Genomic DNA, 16,802 nt, shown 5'->3' with positions numbered 1-16,802 from the left:
ACCTATCCAAAGTGCTGTAGGATGATCAGGAGAGGGAGGATGAAAATTGGCTTGTACCGTCTTCTTTTGTGGCTACCGAAAGGCTGACTTTAGCTTTGGCTTTCATGGATTGTAACGTGCACTGGCACCTGTGAGATGTGCAGAGGACTTGGGAGGTTTTTTCGGAGCCTGTCAAAATGTAGGAATTGAGTTTCATTGCTCTGCAGTATTGACTCAGGCAATGGCTAATTTGGTAGCTGACAGATATAAAGGAAGCCAAGGGTCAAGCCCTAAAGTGGGAAAGTGTTACAAGTGTAGAAAAATTGGATGTTTCAAAAAAGAACACTACCAGACCACTGGGCAAAAATGATCTTGTAACACAGTTCCCCTCTCAACAGAAAAAAACGCCAGGACTTTGCCCTCATCGCAATAAAATAAATCATTGGGCTAATCAGTGTCACTCAAAATTTCATCAAAATGGCGCCCCCTGTTGGGAAGCGAGAAGGGGGCCTGGACCTGGGCACCTCAAACTATGAAGGCATTTCCCCATCCAGGCCCTAACTCTGTCTCAGGGGTGGGTTTCTGGAGGCACACTGATTCCCTTTCCCCAGGAACATCTGGAAATGCAGGATTAGATCCCCTCCAGAACAAATTATATTAATTGAAAGAAACTCACTAAGATTCACATTGATATTTGGGGATCTTTGCCAACAAAATACTTGGGATTGGTTTTGGTAAAAGTTGTCTTAACTTACAGGCCCAGGAGTTGTTGATTTTGATTGTGAAGGAGAAATTCAGGTAGTGGTAATGTCACAAGCTCTTTGGGTTTTTGAACTAGGAGAATATGTTGCTCAACTGTTGCTTGTTCCCTTTAAGTTGTACCCTTCTCTACATAAGAAGAAGCAAGGAGGTCAGGGATTTGGAAGTGCAACTAGGAGAGAGATTTATCTACACAATCCATAGCTTCTCATAGACCCCCTTGTGCAGTTAAGTTTTGTGGGCTTATGGATGTGGGAGCAAGAGACTGGTCTCTCATGGTAATAGATCTTGAGAATTGTTTACAAGAAGGATAAGCCTCAATTTGCTTTTTCTGTGTCTTCTTTAATCAGAAAGAGCCTGTCTCTCATTATGAATGGAAAGTTTTACCCCACGGTAATTAACCAAAGAGGCAGAAGCTGAGTTACTGTCTGTAGAACAAATGCTTCAGCAGCAGCATACCTCCTGGCTACAGCCACAAAACCTTTGCTTCTGTTTCAGTAGCTTTACTAGGGTGGGGATGAGGGTATGCTTGTGTTTTTGCAGGAGATGAACAAGCCATGCGGGTGCCCTCAAGATGTGTGTGACCATGGAATGGGAGACTGGAGGGCCCCATGAATTCCAACTACAGGCCTGGTTCCCCCAGTACGAGCCATAAGCCAGTTGAATTCGGACGCAAAGACAGAAGGAGGATCGACCAGAGTCACATTGACATCAACCACCATAATATGGGGACAGATCAAGAAAACCACACAGGAAGCTGAGAAACTGCTGGAGCACCAAGGTTTCACCTTTTGCTGGAACTCAGAGGTACAATCAATGCTTAACGGACCAATGCTTTCTGACTGGACTCCTCTCTACCCTGAATACAAGAGACCCTAAGAGTTAAGCAGGAATATCAGTCTCTATTCAGCAAGAAGAAGTTGCAGAAGATGGACCTTCATCCTTCTGCAACTCTTAGGATTAAGGGTCCTCTTGTGAAAGGGAAGGGGGAAATATGAAAGAAGCATTCAAACCAGAGTGACTCCATTTTGAATGAGGGCTAAGAAAAATTAAGCTGGATCACCAACTGGCAATTAAGGGCTGCACAGCCTGCAATTGCCTTGCTCAATTAATTTAAAAACAAAAAGGAGATGTTGGAGGCTGCACAAGTATTTCTTATGATTAGGCACAATTGAAGCCTATCAGTAGTAATATGAACCTGTGATCAATTAAGCAGCTGAACAATCGTTACCTCCTCCTTGCTCTTGTTACCCAATAAATATGAAGCTCTGAGAAGCTCGGGTGGTGGCCTTTGCTCACTACGAGTAGGGAGATCTTCTCCAGCCAGGACATGAGGCTTTCAACAGCATCAGCTGCAGTATTTTAGGGAGGATACAAGTTTTCCCTGAAGTCACCTGGGGAAGTATTCCCGTTTCTCAGGTGCTGGGTGGGGCTGTAGAGCTCCCAAGAGATTATGTCTTTTGTCTTTGGCTTCCAGGGCAGGCAGAGAAAGATCATCAGTTGGGGATAGGATTAGGTATGTCTGAGCTCAGACTATCCTTGGGCACAGCTTGCAGTGGCTGCTGTGGGAGATAGGGGTGTGTTTCTCAGGCTGATGGAGTTACATTCCCAGGGCTATTAGGGCTGCTTCTGCTGCATCATACAGGACATCAGGGAAGTAGGGGGAAAGCTGGCAGTGACAGGCCTCACCCAGCTCCCATGCAGCCAGAAATGCCAGTCTCACTCCTGCTGTGCTCCCCCAACAGCACCGACTTTATATCCAGGGGCTGAGAACTTGCCAGGGGAAAGCCCGCCTGCTGAGAAAGCAAGCAGGGCTTTCAGGCATTGCCCCCTCCCTGCCCCGGCTTCTGTGCTTTTATTGGCACTTTGTTTTTGCCTCCCACCCCCAAATTGTGTCCTGGAAAATTCACGGTTAGTTGAAATTATCACAAAGTTCAGCTGGAAGTTTCCTTCTCCCTGTGGTCCTTCCCCAATTTTACTGGCATCCCTCTGTTATAAATAAAGTTTCAGTGCCACAAAAGAAATAGCACTCGAATATAAAATTTTCTTTTTAATTCTCAGCAAGGCAAGTCACTTCTATAGAAGGGTGCACCCTTACAGATGGAGCAATGGTGAGAGCACACTTGGACAAGTGAGGGAAACGGGTTCTTATCCCTGACTCCTGTGGCCCCTGCTGCTGTGTTGTTCCCCTATTGGCTAGGGTTAGACCGCACAGGCTAAACTAATTCAGACTGGCTAATTTAAAGAGTGACAGGGTGAGTGGTTTGGTGGGAAAAATGGTTATGACAGAGCAGGTAATTGGAATGAGTCAGGGTAGAGCAGGTAATCGAAAAAGGTTGCTTTACAATAAAGTTAAGTTTAAAAGTCAAAGGCAAAGAATTGAATATACTGACACTGATTCTTTGAAAAGAAATTTAGAACTGATATCTAACATTGGCAAAACATGAAAAGGAGAAACGGGGCGGGGGAAGAAGAAAACGAGGAGATTATGATGTTCCAGAATTGCAAGCCATGGAGTCATTGATGAGTAAGTAGTGTCAGTAGTGGCTACATGGTTTCAAGATTAACCTTTGGCTGAGCAATGAGGAGTCATTGCCAATGTTGTCAAAGTGGTTGCAGAGAAAGAGTGGCTGGAAGACGAAGCAGAGCAGGTGTGCAAGAGAATGGCAAATGGTGTGATGGATTTCCTGGACACCCCTGATGTGAATTGAAACACCACAGACAAGACAGTTCAGGTAGGTGGCTGCATGCCATGTTATTGTATAACAACCAATAGTGTTTCTATATACAAAATAAGCAGTAGGAAGAAATAAGAGAAAATGAACCCAACCACATCTTCTGAAAAAGAAGGGTAATGAGGATGGATGAGTAAAACATAGTGTAAAGCCTGAAGAAGCACAATATTGTAGTAGTCATTCATATATAGAAAAGCTAATCAATGGAAAATTTGTAAAACTAACACAAATGCATATGGAATCATAGTACGGTCATATCTCTTATTTTTATAATTTTTTTTGTAAATTTTTGTGGGTACATGGTAGATGTATATATTTATGGGGTACATGAGATGTTTTGATATAGGCGTGCCATGTGAAATAAGCATATCATGGAGAATGGTGTATCCATCCCTCAATAATTTTCCTTTGAGTTACAAACAATCCCATTATATTCTTTAAGTTACTTAAAAATATACAATTCAGTTATTATTGACTACAGTAGCGCTATTGTGCTATCAATGGTAGGTCTTACTCATTTTTTCTTTTTTTTAGTTTTTTTTTTTTTAAGTTCTAGGATACATGTGCACAACGTGAAGGTTTGATAAATAGGTATACATATGCCATGTTGGTTTGTTTCACCCATCAACTCATCATTTACATTAGATATTTCTCCTAATGCTATCCCTCCCCCAGTGCCCCCACCCCCTACAGGCCCCTGTGTGTAATGTTCCCCGCCCTGTGTCTAAGTGATCTCATTGTTCAATTCCCATCTATGAGTGAGAACATGCAGTGTTTTGTTTTCTGTCCTTGTGATAGTTTGCTGAGAATGATGGTTTCCAGCTTCATCCATGTCCCTGCAAAGGACATAAACTCATCCTTTTTTATGGCTGCATAGTATTCCATGGTATGTATGTGCCACATTTTCTTAATCCAGTCTAACATTAATGGACATTTGGGTTGGTTCCAAGTCTTTGCTATTGTGAATAGTGCCACAAGAAACATACGTGTGCATGTGTCTTTATAGTAGCATGATTTACAATCCTTTGGGTATATACCCAGTAATGGGATGGCTGGGTCAAATGGTATTTCTAGTTCTAGATCCTTAAGGAATCGCCACACTGTCTTCCACAATGGTTGAACTAATTTGCACTCCCACCAACATTGTAAAGTTGTTCCTATTTCTCCACATCCTCTCCAGCATCTGTTGTTTCCTGACTTTTTAATGATTGCCATTCTAACTGGTGTGAGATGGTATCTCATTGTGGTTTTGATTTTCATTTACCTGATGACCAGTGATGATGAGCATTTTTTTCATGTGTCTGTTGGCTGCATAAATGTCTTCTTTTGAGAAGTGTTTGTTCATATCCTTTGTCCACTTTTTGATGGGGTTGTTTGATTTTTTCTTGTAAATTTGTAGTTCTTTGTAGATTCTGGATATTAGCCCTTTGTCAGATGGGTAGATTGCAAAACTTTTCTCCCATTCTGTAGGTTGCCTGTTCACTCTGATGGTAGTCTCTTTTGTCATGCAGAAGCTCTTTAATTAGATCCCATTTGTCAGTTTTGGCATTTTGTTGCCATTGCTTCTGGTGTTTTAGTCATGAAGTCTTTGCTCATGCCTATGTCCTGAATGATATTGCCTAGGTTTTCTTCTAGGGTTTTTAATGGTTTTAGGTCTAACATTTAAGCCTTTAATCCATCTTGAGTTAATTTTTGTATATGGTGTAAGGAAGGGATCCAGTTTCAGCTTTCTACATATGGCTAGCCAGTTTTCCCAGCACCATTTATTAGATAGGGAATTCTTTCCCCATTTCTTGTTTTTGTCAGGTTTGTCAAAGATCAGATGGTTGTAGATGTGTGGTGTTATTTCTGAGGCCTCTGTTTTGTTCCATTGGTCTATATCTCTGTTTTGGTACAGGTACCATGCTATTTTGGTTACTGTAGCCTTGTAGTATAGTTTGAAGTCAGGTAGCGTGATGCCTCCAGCTTTGTTCTTTTTGCTTAGGATTGTCTTGGCCATGTGGGTTCTTTCTTGGTTCCATATGAACTTTAAAGTAGTTTTTTCCAATTCCGTGAAGAAAGTAATTGGTAGCTTGATGGGGATGGCATCGAATATATAAATTACCTTGGGCAGTATGGTCATTTTCACGATATTGAGTCTTCCTATCCATGAGCATGGAACGTTCTTCCATTTGTTTGTGTCCTCTTTTATTTCATTGAGCAGTGGTTTGTAGTTCTCCTTGAAGAGGTCCTTCACATCCCTTGTTAGCTGGATTCCTAGGTATTTTCTTCTCTTTGTAGCAATTGTGAATGGGAGTTCACTCATGATTTGCCTCTCTGATTGTCTCTTATTGGTGTATAGGAATGCTTGTGATTTTTGCACATTGATTTTGCACCCTGAGAATTTGCTGAAGTTGCTTATCAGCTTAACGAGATTTGGGACTGAGACAATGGAGTTTTCTAAATATACAATCATGTCATCTGCAAACAGGGACAATTTGACTTCCTCTTTTCCTAATTGAATACCCTTTATTTCTTTCTCTTGCCTGATTGCCCTAGCCAGAACTTCCAACACTATGTTGAATAGGAGCGGTGAGAGAGGGCATCCCTGTCTTGTGCCAGGTTTCAAAGGGAATGCTTCCAGTTTTTGCCCATTCAGTATGATATTGGCTGTGGGTTTGTCATAAATAGCTCATTATTTTCAGATATGTTCCATCAATGCCTAGTTTATTGAGAGTTTTTAGCATGAAGCGCTGTTGAATTTTGTCAAAGGCCTTTTCTGCATCTATTGATAATCATGTGGTTTTCGTGGTTGGTTCTGTTTACATGATAGATTATGTTTATTGATTTGCATATGTTGAACCAGCCTTGCATCCCAGTGATGAAGCCAACCTGATTGTGGTGGATAAGCTTTTTGATGTGCTGCTGGATTTGGTTTGCCAGTATTTTATTGAGGATTTTCACATCGATGTTTATCAAGGATATTGGTCTAAAATTCTTTTTTTTTGTTGTGTCTCTGCCAGGCTTTTAGTATCAGGATGATGTTGGCCTCATAAGATGAGTTAGGGAGGATTCCCTCTTTTTCTATTGATTAGAATAGTTTCAAAAGGAATAGTACCAGCTCTTCTTTGTACTTCTGGTAGAATTCGGCTGTGAATCCATCTTGTCCTGGACTTGTTTTGGTTGGTAGGCTATTATTGCCTCAATTTCAGAGCCTGTTATTGGTCTATTCAAATATTCAACTTCTTTCTGGTTTAGTCTTGGGAGTGTGTATGTGTCCAGGAATTTGTCCATTTCTTCTAGATTTTCTAGTTTATTTGTATAGAGGTGTTTATAGTATTCTCTGATGGTAGTTTGTGTCTCTGTGGGATTGGTGGTGATATTCCCTTTATCATTTTTTATTGCGTCTATTTGATTCTTCTCTCTTTTCTTTATTAGTCTTGCTAGCGGTCTATCAATTTTGTTGATCTTTTCAAAAAACCGGTTCCTGGATTCATTGATCTTTTGAAGAGTTTTTTGTGTCTCTCTGATCTTAGTTATTTCTTGCCTACTGCTAGCTTTTGAAAGTGTTTGCTCTTGCTTCTCTAGTTCTTTTAATTGTAATGTTAGGGTGACAATTTTAGATCTTTCCTGCTTTCTCTTATGGGCATTTAGTGCTATAAATTTCCCTCTGCACACTGCTTTAAATGTGTCTCAGAGATTCTGTGTTGTGTCTTTTTCTCATTGGTTTCAAGGAACATCTTTATTTCTGCCTTCATTTCTTTATTTACCCAGTAGTCATTCAGGAGCAAGTTGCTCAATTTCCATGTAGTTGTGCAGTTCTGAGTGAGTTTCTTAATCCTGAGTTTCAATTTGTTTGCACTGTGGTCTGAGAGACAGTTTGTTGTGATTTCTGTTCTTTTACATTTGCTGAGGAGTGCTTTACTTTCAATTACGTGGTCAATTTTAGAATAAGTGTGATGTGGTGCTGAGAAGAATATATATTCTGTTGATTTTGGGGTGGAGAGTACTGTAGATGTCTATTAGGTCTGCTTGGTGCAGAGCTGAGTTCAAGTCTTGTAAATCCTTGTTAACCTTCTGTCTCATTGATCTGTCTAATATTGACAGTGGGGTGTTAAAGTCACCCATTATTATTGTGTGGGATTCTAAGTCTCTATGTAGGTCTCTAAGGATTTGCTTTATGAATCTGGGTGCTGCTGTATTGGGTGAATATGTATTTAGGGTAGTTAGCTCTTCTTGTTGAATTGATCCCTTTACCATTATGTAATGGCCTTCATTGTCTCTTTTAATCTTGCTGGTTTAAAGTCTGTTTTATCAGAGACTAGGATTGCAACCCCTGCTTTCCCCCCCCCCACCTTTTGCTTGGTAGATCTTCCTCCATCCCTTTATTTTGAGCCTATGTGTGTCTTTGCACATGAGATGGGTCTCCTGAATACAGCACACTGATGGGTCTTGACTCTTTATCCAATTTGCCAGTCTGTGTCTTTTAGTTGGGACATTTAGCCCATTCACATTTAAGGTTAATATTGTTATGTGTGAATTTGATCCTGTCATTATGATCTTAGCTGGTTACTTTGCCCATTAATTGATGCAGTTTCTTCATAGCATCAATGGTCTTTACAATTTGGCATGTTTTTGCAGTGACTGGTACCGGTTGTTCCTTTCTGTGTTTAGTGCTCTTGTAAGGCAGGCCTGGTGGTGACAAAATCTCTCAGCATTTGCTTGTCTGTAAAGGATTTTATTTCTCCTTCACTTATGAAGCTTAGTTTGGCTGGATATGAAACTCTGGGTTGAAAATTCTTTTCTTTAAGAATGTTGAATATTGGTGCCCCCTCTCTTCTGGCTTGCAGGGTTTCCACGAAGAGATCAACTGTTAGTCTGATGGGCTTCCCTTTGTGGGTAACTTGACCTTTCTCTCTGGCTGCCGTTAACATTTTTTCTTTCATTTCAACCTTGGTGAATCTGACAATTACGTGTCTTGGGGTTGCTCTTCTCGAGAAGTATCTTTGTGGAGGTCTCTGTATTTCCTGAATTTGAATGTTGGCCTGCCTTGCTAGGTTGGGGAGGTTCTCCAGGATAACATCCTGAAGAGTGTTTTCCACCTTGGTTCCCTTCTCCCCATCACTTTCAGGTACACCAGTCAAATGTAGATTTGGTCTTTTCACATAGTCCCATATTTCTTGGAGGCTTTGTTCATTTTCTTTTTACTCTATTTTCTCTAACCTTGTCTTCTCCCTTTATTTAATCAATTTGATCTTCAATCACTGATATCCTGTCTTCCACTTGATTGAATCGGCTATCAAAGCTTGTGCATGCATCACAAAGTTCTCGTGCCATGGTTTTCAGCTCCATCACATCATTTAAGGTCTTCTCTACACAGTTTATTCTAGTTAGCCATTCATCCAAACTTTTTTCAAGGTTTTTAGCTTCCTTGCAATGAGTTCAAACGTGCTCCTTTAGCTCAGAGAAGTTTGTTATTACCGACCTTCTGAAGCCTACTTCTGTCAGCTCATCAAAGTCACTCTCCATCCGCCTTTGTTCCTTTGCTGACGAGGAGCTGCGATCCTTTGGAGGAGAAGAGATTCTCTGATTTTTAGAATTTTCAGCTTTTCTGCTCTGGTTTCTCCCCATCTTTGTGGTTTTATCTACCTTTGGTCTTTGATGTTAGTGACCTACAGATGGGGTTTTGGTGTAGATGTCCTTTTTGTTGATGTTGTTGCTATTCGTCTCTGTTTATTAGTTTTCCTTCTAACAGTCAGGTCCCTCAGCTGCAGGTCTGTTGGAGTTTGCTGAAGGTCCACTCCAGACCCTTTTTGCCTGGGTATCACCAGTGGAGGCTCAGTTGGAAATGCAGAAATCACCCGTCTTCTGCATCAATCAGGCTGGGAGCTGCAGACCGGAGCTGTTCCTATTTGGCCATCTTGGAACGGATCCCGGTCTTATTCATTTTTTCTAACCATTTTTTGTACCTATTAACCATCCCCACTTCCCCACACACACACCCACATGACCCATCCCAGCCTCTGGTAACCATCCTTCTACTCTGAATGCCCATGAGTTCAATTGTTTTGATTTTTAGATCCCACAAACAAGTGAGAAAGTGTGATGTAAAGTTATTTCACTTAACATAATGATCTCTAGTTTTATCCATGCTGTTGCAAATGATTGGATCTCATTCTTCTTTATGGCTGAATAATACTCCATTGTGTACATGTACCACATTCTCTTTATCCATTCATCTGTTGATGGACACTTAGGTTGCTTTTAAATCTTGGCTATTGTAAACAGTGTTGCAACAAACATAAGAGTGCAGATAGCCCTTTGACATATCAATTTCCTTTCTTATGTGTATACCCAGCAGTATGATTGCTGGATCATCTAGTAGCTCTATTTTTAGTGTTTTGAGGAACCTCCAAACTATTCTCCATAGTGGTCATACTAATTTATTAACATATTCTTACTAACAGTATACAAGGGTTCCCTTTTCTTCACATCTTCACCAGCATATGTTATTTCTTGTCTTTTGGATATAAGCTTTTAACTGGGATGTGATGACATCTCATTGTACTTTTGATTTGTATTTCTATGATGATCACTGAGGTTGAGCACCTTTTCATATACCTCTTTGCCATTTATATGTCTTCTTTTGAGAAATGTCCATTCAAATCTTTTGCCCATTTTTAATCGGATTATTGGATTTTTTTCCCTGTAGACTTGTTTTAGCTCCTTGTATATTCTGGTTATTAATCCCTTGTCAGATGGGTAGTTTGCAAATATATTCACCCATTCTGTGGGTTGTGTCTTCATTTTGTTGATTGCTTTCTTTTCTGTGCAGAAGCTTTTAAACTTGATGTAATCCCATTTGTTTGTTTTTGCTCTGGTTGACAGTGCTTGTGGAGTATTGCTCAAGAAATCCTTGCCCAGACCAATGTCCTGGAAATTTTCACCAATGATATTGATTCTTGCAGTCCATAAACATGAAATGTCTTTACATTTTTTCTGTCCTCTTTAATTTCCTTTATCAGTGTTTTATAGTTTTCATTATAGATATCTTTCACTTCTTTGGTTCGGTTAATTTCCAGGTATTTAATTTTATGTGTGGCTATTGCAAATGGGATTACCTTTTTGTTTCTTTTTCTGATTTTGAACTGTGGGCATATAAAAATGCTACTAATGTTTGTATGTTGATTTTTGTATCATATAACTTCACTGAATTTGTCAGTTCTAATAATTTCCTTGTGGAATCTTTAGGTTTTTCCAAATATAAGATTTTTATCAGCAAACAAGGATAATTTGACTTCATCCTTTCCAATTTGGATGCTCTTTATACCTTTCTGTTGTCTTCTTGCTGTAGCTAGGACTTCCAGTACTATGCTGAATTACAGTGGTGACAGTGGGCATCCTTGTTGTGTTCCAGTTCTTTGAGGGAAGACTTTGTTTTCTCCCACTTAGTATGATACTAATTGTGGGTCTGTCTTATATGACTTTTACGTTAAGGTATGTCTCCTCTATATTCAGTTTTTGGAGATTTTTTTTTTATCCTGAAGGGTTACTGAAATTTATCAAATTCTTTTTCAGCAACAGTTGAAATGGTCATTTTTTTTGTCCTTCATTCTGTTGATATGATGTATCACATTGATTGATTTGTATATGTTGAACCATTATTGCATCCCAGGGATAAATCCCACTTGGTCTTGATGAATGATCTTGCTAATGTATTGTTAAATTTGGTTTGCTGATATTTCTTTGTGGCTTTTTGCATCAATATTCATCAGAGAAATTGGCCTGTAGTATTCTGTTTTTCATGTGTCCTTGCCAGGTTTTGGTATCAAGGTAATACTGACTTGTAGAATGAATTTAGAAGTATTCCTTTCTCTTCTATTTTTCTGAATAATGTGAGTAGGATTAATTCTTTAAATGTTTGGTAGAATTCAGCAGTGAAAACATAGAGTCCTGGGCTTTTTTTTTTTTCTGGGAGACTTTTTTTTACATCTTAGATATTGTTCCTTGATCTTTTCAGGTTTTGGGTTTCTTCCTGGTTCAATCTTGGAAGGTTGCATGTATCTAGGAATTTTCTATTGGGATATGGTTGTTCATAGTAGCCACTAGTGATCATTTGAATTTCTGCAGTGTCAGTTTAGTGTCTTTTTTCATGTCTGATTTTATTTATTGGGATTGTCTCACTTTTTCTCTTAGTCTGGTTAAAGTTTTTGGAATTTTGCTTAACTTTTCAAAAAACTTTCAGTTTTTATTGATATTTTTTATTCATTTTAATTTAGTTTATTTTTACTTTGGTCTTTATGATTTCTTTCCTCCTACAAGTTTTAGGTTTGGTTTGCTCATGCTTTTCTAGCTATTTACAACGCATTGCTAGATTATTTATGTAAAGCTTTTCTTTTTAACTGTAAGCACCTATAGCTCTAAATTTCCCTCTGGGTACTGCTTTTGCTGTATCTCATAGGTTTTGGCATGTTGTGATTCCATTATTATTTGCTTAGAGAGATTTTTAAATTTTCTTCTTAATTACTTAACTGACCTATGGGTCATTCATAAGCATATTGTTTAATTACCATGAATTTGTATGGTTTCCAAAATTCCTCTTGTTATTAATTTCTAGTTGTATTTCATTGTGGTAAGGGAAGATGCTTGATATTATTTCATTTTTTAAATATTTAAAGACTTGATTTCTGATCTTACATGCGGTCTATCTTCAAGAGTAATCCATGTGCTGAGGAAAAGAATATTCTGCAGTTCTTGGATAAAATGTTCTGTGTGTATCTATTAGGACCATTGTGACTATAGTGCAGATAAATTGTGACATTTCTTTGCTGATTTTCTGTCTAGAAGATTTGTCTAATGGTGAAAGTCTCCAGCCGTTATTGTACTGGGGCCTACCTATCTACTTAGCTGTAATAATATTTGCTAATATATCTGGGTGCTCCAAAGTTGGATGCATATATATTTAAAATTGTTATATCCTCTTGGTGAACTCCTCCCTTTATCATTATATAGTGACCTTCTTTGGCTCTTCTTATAGTTTTCGTCTTGAAATCTATTTGGCTGATAAATTATAGCTACCCCTGCATTTTTGGTTTCCATTGGCATGAAATATATTTTCCCTGTTTATAGAGATAGTGGTGTAGATATTTCCATGTTTATACACACAGCTGTGTAGATATTTCCATGTTTATACAGAGAGCGTTGTAGATATTTCCATGTTTATAGAGATAGCGGTGTAGATATTTTCATGTTCATGCAGATGGCGGTGAAGACATTTGCATGTTTATTCAATGGCAGTGTAGATACTTCCATGTTTATACAGATGTCGGTGTAGATATTTCCATGTTCATACAGATGGCGATGTAGGTATTTCCATGTATATACAGATAGTGGTGTAGATATTTCCATGTTTATAGTGATAGAGGTGTAGATATTTCCATGTTTATAGAGATAGTTGTGTAGATATTTCCTTGTTTATACAGATGACGGTGTAGATATTTCCATGTTTATAAAGATAGCAGTGTAGATATTTTCATGTTTATTCAGATGACATTGTAGATATTTCCATGTTTACAGATGGCAGTGTAGATATTGTCATTTTTAGACAGATGGCGATGTAGATATTTCCATGTTTATACAGAGAGCAGTGAAGATATTTCCAAGTTTTAGAGATAGCAGTGTAGATATTCAGAAGTTTATACAGATAGCGGTGTAGATATTTCCATCTTTATACAGATAGCGGTGTAGATATTTCCATTTTTATACAGATAGCAGTGTAGATATTTCCATGTTTATAGAGATAGCGGTGAAGATATTTCCATGTTTATACAGATAGCGGTGTAGGTATTTAAATGTTTATAGAGATAGCGGTGTAGATATTTCGATGTTAATACAGATAGCGGTGTAGATATTTCCATCTTTATAGAGATAACGCTGTAGATATTTCCATGTTTATACAGATGACGGTGTAGGTATTTGCATGTTTATAGAGATAGCTGTGTAGATATTTCCATGTTCATACAGAGAGCTGTGTAGATATTTCCATGTTTATACAGATAGCGGTGTAGATATTTCCATCTTTATAGAGATAGCGGTGTAGATATTTCCATGTATATACAGATAGCGGTGTAGATATTTCCATGTTTATTGAGATAACAGTGTAGGAGTTTCCATGATTAGGCAGATAGCAGTGTAGATATTTCCACGTTTATACAGATAGCGGTTTAGATATTTCGATGTTTATACACAGAGAGGTGTAGATATTTCCATGTTTACACAGATAGCAGTGTAGCTATTTCAATGTTTATACAGATGGCGGTGTAGATATTTCCATGTTTATAAAGATGTTGGTGTAGAAATTTCCTTGTTTCTACAGATGGCGGTGTAGATATTTCCATGTTTATGCAGATGGCGGTGTAGATATTTCCATGTTTATAAAGATAGCGGTGTAGATATTTCCATGTTTATAGAGATAGCGGTGTAAATATTTCCATGTTTATACAGATAGCGATGTAGATATATCCATGTTTATAGAGATAGCGGTGTAGATATTTGCATCTTTATACAGATACCGGTGTATACATTTCCATGTTTATACACATGGCGGTGTAGATATTTCCATATTTATACAGATGACAGTGTAGATGTTTCCATGTTTATACAGATGGCGGAGTAGATATTTCCATGTTTATACAGATGGCGGTGTAGATATTTAAATATTTATAGAGATGGCGGTGTGGATATTTCCATGTTTACAGAGATGGCGGTGTAGGTATTTCCATTTTTATAGGGATAGCGGTGTAGATATTTCAATGTTTATAGAGATGACAGTGTAGATATTTCCTGGTTTATACAGATGGCGGTGTAGATATTTCCATGTTAATAAAGATAGGGGTGTACATATTTCCATGTTTATAGAGATGGCGGTGTAGATATTTCGATGTTTATACAGATAACGGTGAAGATACTTCCATGTTTATAGAGATAGCGGTGTAGATATTTCCTTGTTTATACAGATGGCGGTGTAGATATTTCCATGTTTATACAGATGGCAGTGTAGATATTCCCAGGATTATACAGATGGCAGTGTAGTTATTTCCATGTTTATACAGATAGCGGTGTAGGTATTTCCATGTTTATAGTGATAACGGTGTAGATATCTCCATGTGTATACAGATAGCGGTGTAGCTATTTCCATGATTTTACAGATGGCGGTGTGAATATTTCCATGTTTATACAGATGGAGGTGTAGATATTTCCATGTTTATACAGATGGTGGTGTAGATATTTCCATGTTTATACAGCTGACGGTGTGGATATTCCATGTTTATACAGATGGCGTCGTAGATATTTCCATGTTTATAGAGATGGCGGTGTAGATATTTCCAAGTTTATACAGATGGCGTCGTAGATATTTCCATGATTATAGAGATGGCGGTGTAGATATTTCCATGTTTACAGAGATGGCTGTGTAGCTATTACCATGTTATTAGAGATAGCGGTGTAGATATTTCCATGTTTATAGAGATGGCGGTGTAGATATTTCCTTGTTTATGCAGATAGTAGTGTAGATATTTCCATGTTTATAAAGATAGCGGTGTAGTTATTTCCATGTTTATACAGATAGCAGTGTAGATATTTCTATGTGTATACAGATGGCAGTCTAGATATTTCCATGTTTATACCGATAGAGGTGTAGATATTTCCATGTTTATAGAGATAGCGGTGTAGATATTTCCATGTTTATAGAGATAGCGGTGTAGATATTTCCATGTTTATACTGATGGCGGTGTAGATATTTCCAAGTTTATACAGATGACGGTGTAGATATTTCAATGCTTATTCAGATAGCGGTGTAGATATTTACATGTTTATAGAGATGGCAGTGTAGATAGTTCCATGATTATAGAGATAGCGGTGTAGATGTTTCCTTGTTTATACACATGGCGGTGTAGTTACTTCCATCTTTATAAAGATAGCGGTGTAAATATTTCCATATTTATACAGATGGCGGTGTAGATATTTCCATGTTTATACAGATAGCCATGTAAATATTTCCGTGTTTAAGCAGATGGCGGTGTAGATATTTCCCTGCTTATTGAGATACCGGTGTAGATGTTTCCATGTTTATAGAGATACTGGTGTAGATATTTCCATATTTATACAGTTATCGGTGTTGATAATTCCAGGTTTATACAGATAGCGGGGTAGATATTTCCTTGTATACAGAGATACCAGTGTAAATAATTCCGTGTTTATAGAGATAGCAGTGTAGATATTTCCGTATTTATACAGACAGTGGTGTAGATATTTCCGTGTTTATAGAGATATCGGCGTACTTATTCCCGTGTTTATACAGATAGCGGTGTAGATATTTTAATGTTCATGCAGATGGAGGTGTAGTTATTTCCATGTTCATACAGATGGCGGTGTAGATATTTCCATGTTTATACAGATGGCGGTGTAGATATTTCCATGTTTACAGAGATGGCGGTGTAGCTATTTCCATGTTTATAGAGATAGCGGTGTAGATATTTCCATGTTTATAGAGATAGCGGTGTAGATATTTCCATGTTTATACTGATGGCGGTGTAGATATTTCCAAGTTTATACAGATGACGGTGTAGATATTTCAATGCTTATTCAGATAGCGGTGTAGATATTTACATGTTTATAGAGATGGCAGTGTAGATAGTTCCATGATTATAGAGATAGCGGTGTAGATGTTTCCTTGTTTATACACATGGCGGTGTAGATACTTCCATCTTTAGAAAGATAGCGGTGTAGATATTTCCATATTTATACTGATGGCGGTGTAGATATTTCCATGTTTATACAGATAGCCATGTAAATATTTCCGTGTTTATGCAGATGGCGGTGTAGATATTTCCCTGCTTATTGAGATACCGGTGTAGATGTTTCCATGTTTATAGAGATACTGGTGTAGATATTTCCATATTTATACAGTTATCGGTGTAGATAATTCCAGGTTTATACAGATAGCGGGGTAGATATTTCCTTGTATAGAGAGATACCAGTGTAAATAATTCCGTGTTTATAGAGATAGCAGTGTAGATATTTCCATATTTATACAGACAGTGGTGTAGATATTTCCGTGTTTATAGAGATAGCGGCGTACTTATTCCCGTGTTTATACAGATAGCGGTGTAGATATTTTAATGTTCATGCAGATGGAGGTGTAGTTATTTCCATGTTCATACAGATGGCGGTGTAGATATTTCCATGTTTATACAGATGGCGGTGTAGATATTTCCATGTTTACAGAGATGGCGGTGTAGCTATTTCCATGTTTATAGAGATAGCGGTGTAGATATTTCCATGTTTATACAC

The 16,802-nt window shown here is 38.1% G+C and overlaps 1 long non-coding RNA gene across 2 annotated transcripts in view; it reads left to right on the top strand.

Annotated features, from left to right (window-relative positions):
• Positions 1–16,802, top strand: part of LOC112207723 (uncharacterized) — a 575,632-nt gene that overhangs the window by 417,996 nt on the left and 140,834 nt on the right. Inside the window, exon 3 of one of the 2 annotated variants that reach the window (XR_010154850.1) lies at positions 1,282–3,473. The exons of the other annotated variant lie outside the window; for it this stretch is intronic. This is a non-coding gene — a long non-coding RNA (uncharacterized LOC112207723). The remainder of the gene's footprint in view (positions 1–1,281; positions 3,474–16,802) is intronic. 2 annotated transcript variants of the gene reach the window in all.

Source organism: Pan troglodytes, chromosome X (assembly GCF_028858775.2).
Source record: "Pan troglodytes isolate AG18354 chromosome X, NHGRI_mPanTro3-v2.0_pri, whole genome shotgun sequence".
Lineage (NCBI taxonomy): Eukaryota > Metazoa > Chordata > Mammalia > Primates > Hominidae > Pan > Pan troglodytes.
Note: the sequence above shows the minus strand (reverse complement) of the source record. Positions and strands in the feature narration are given on the sequence as shown.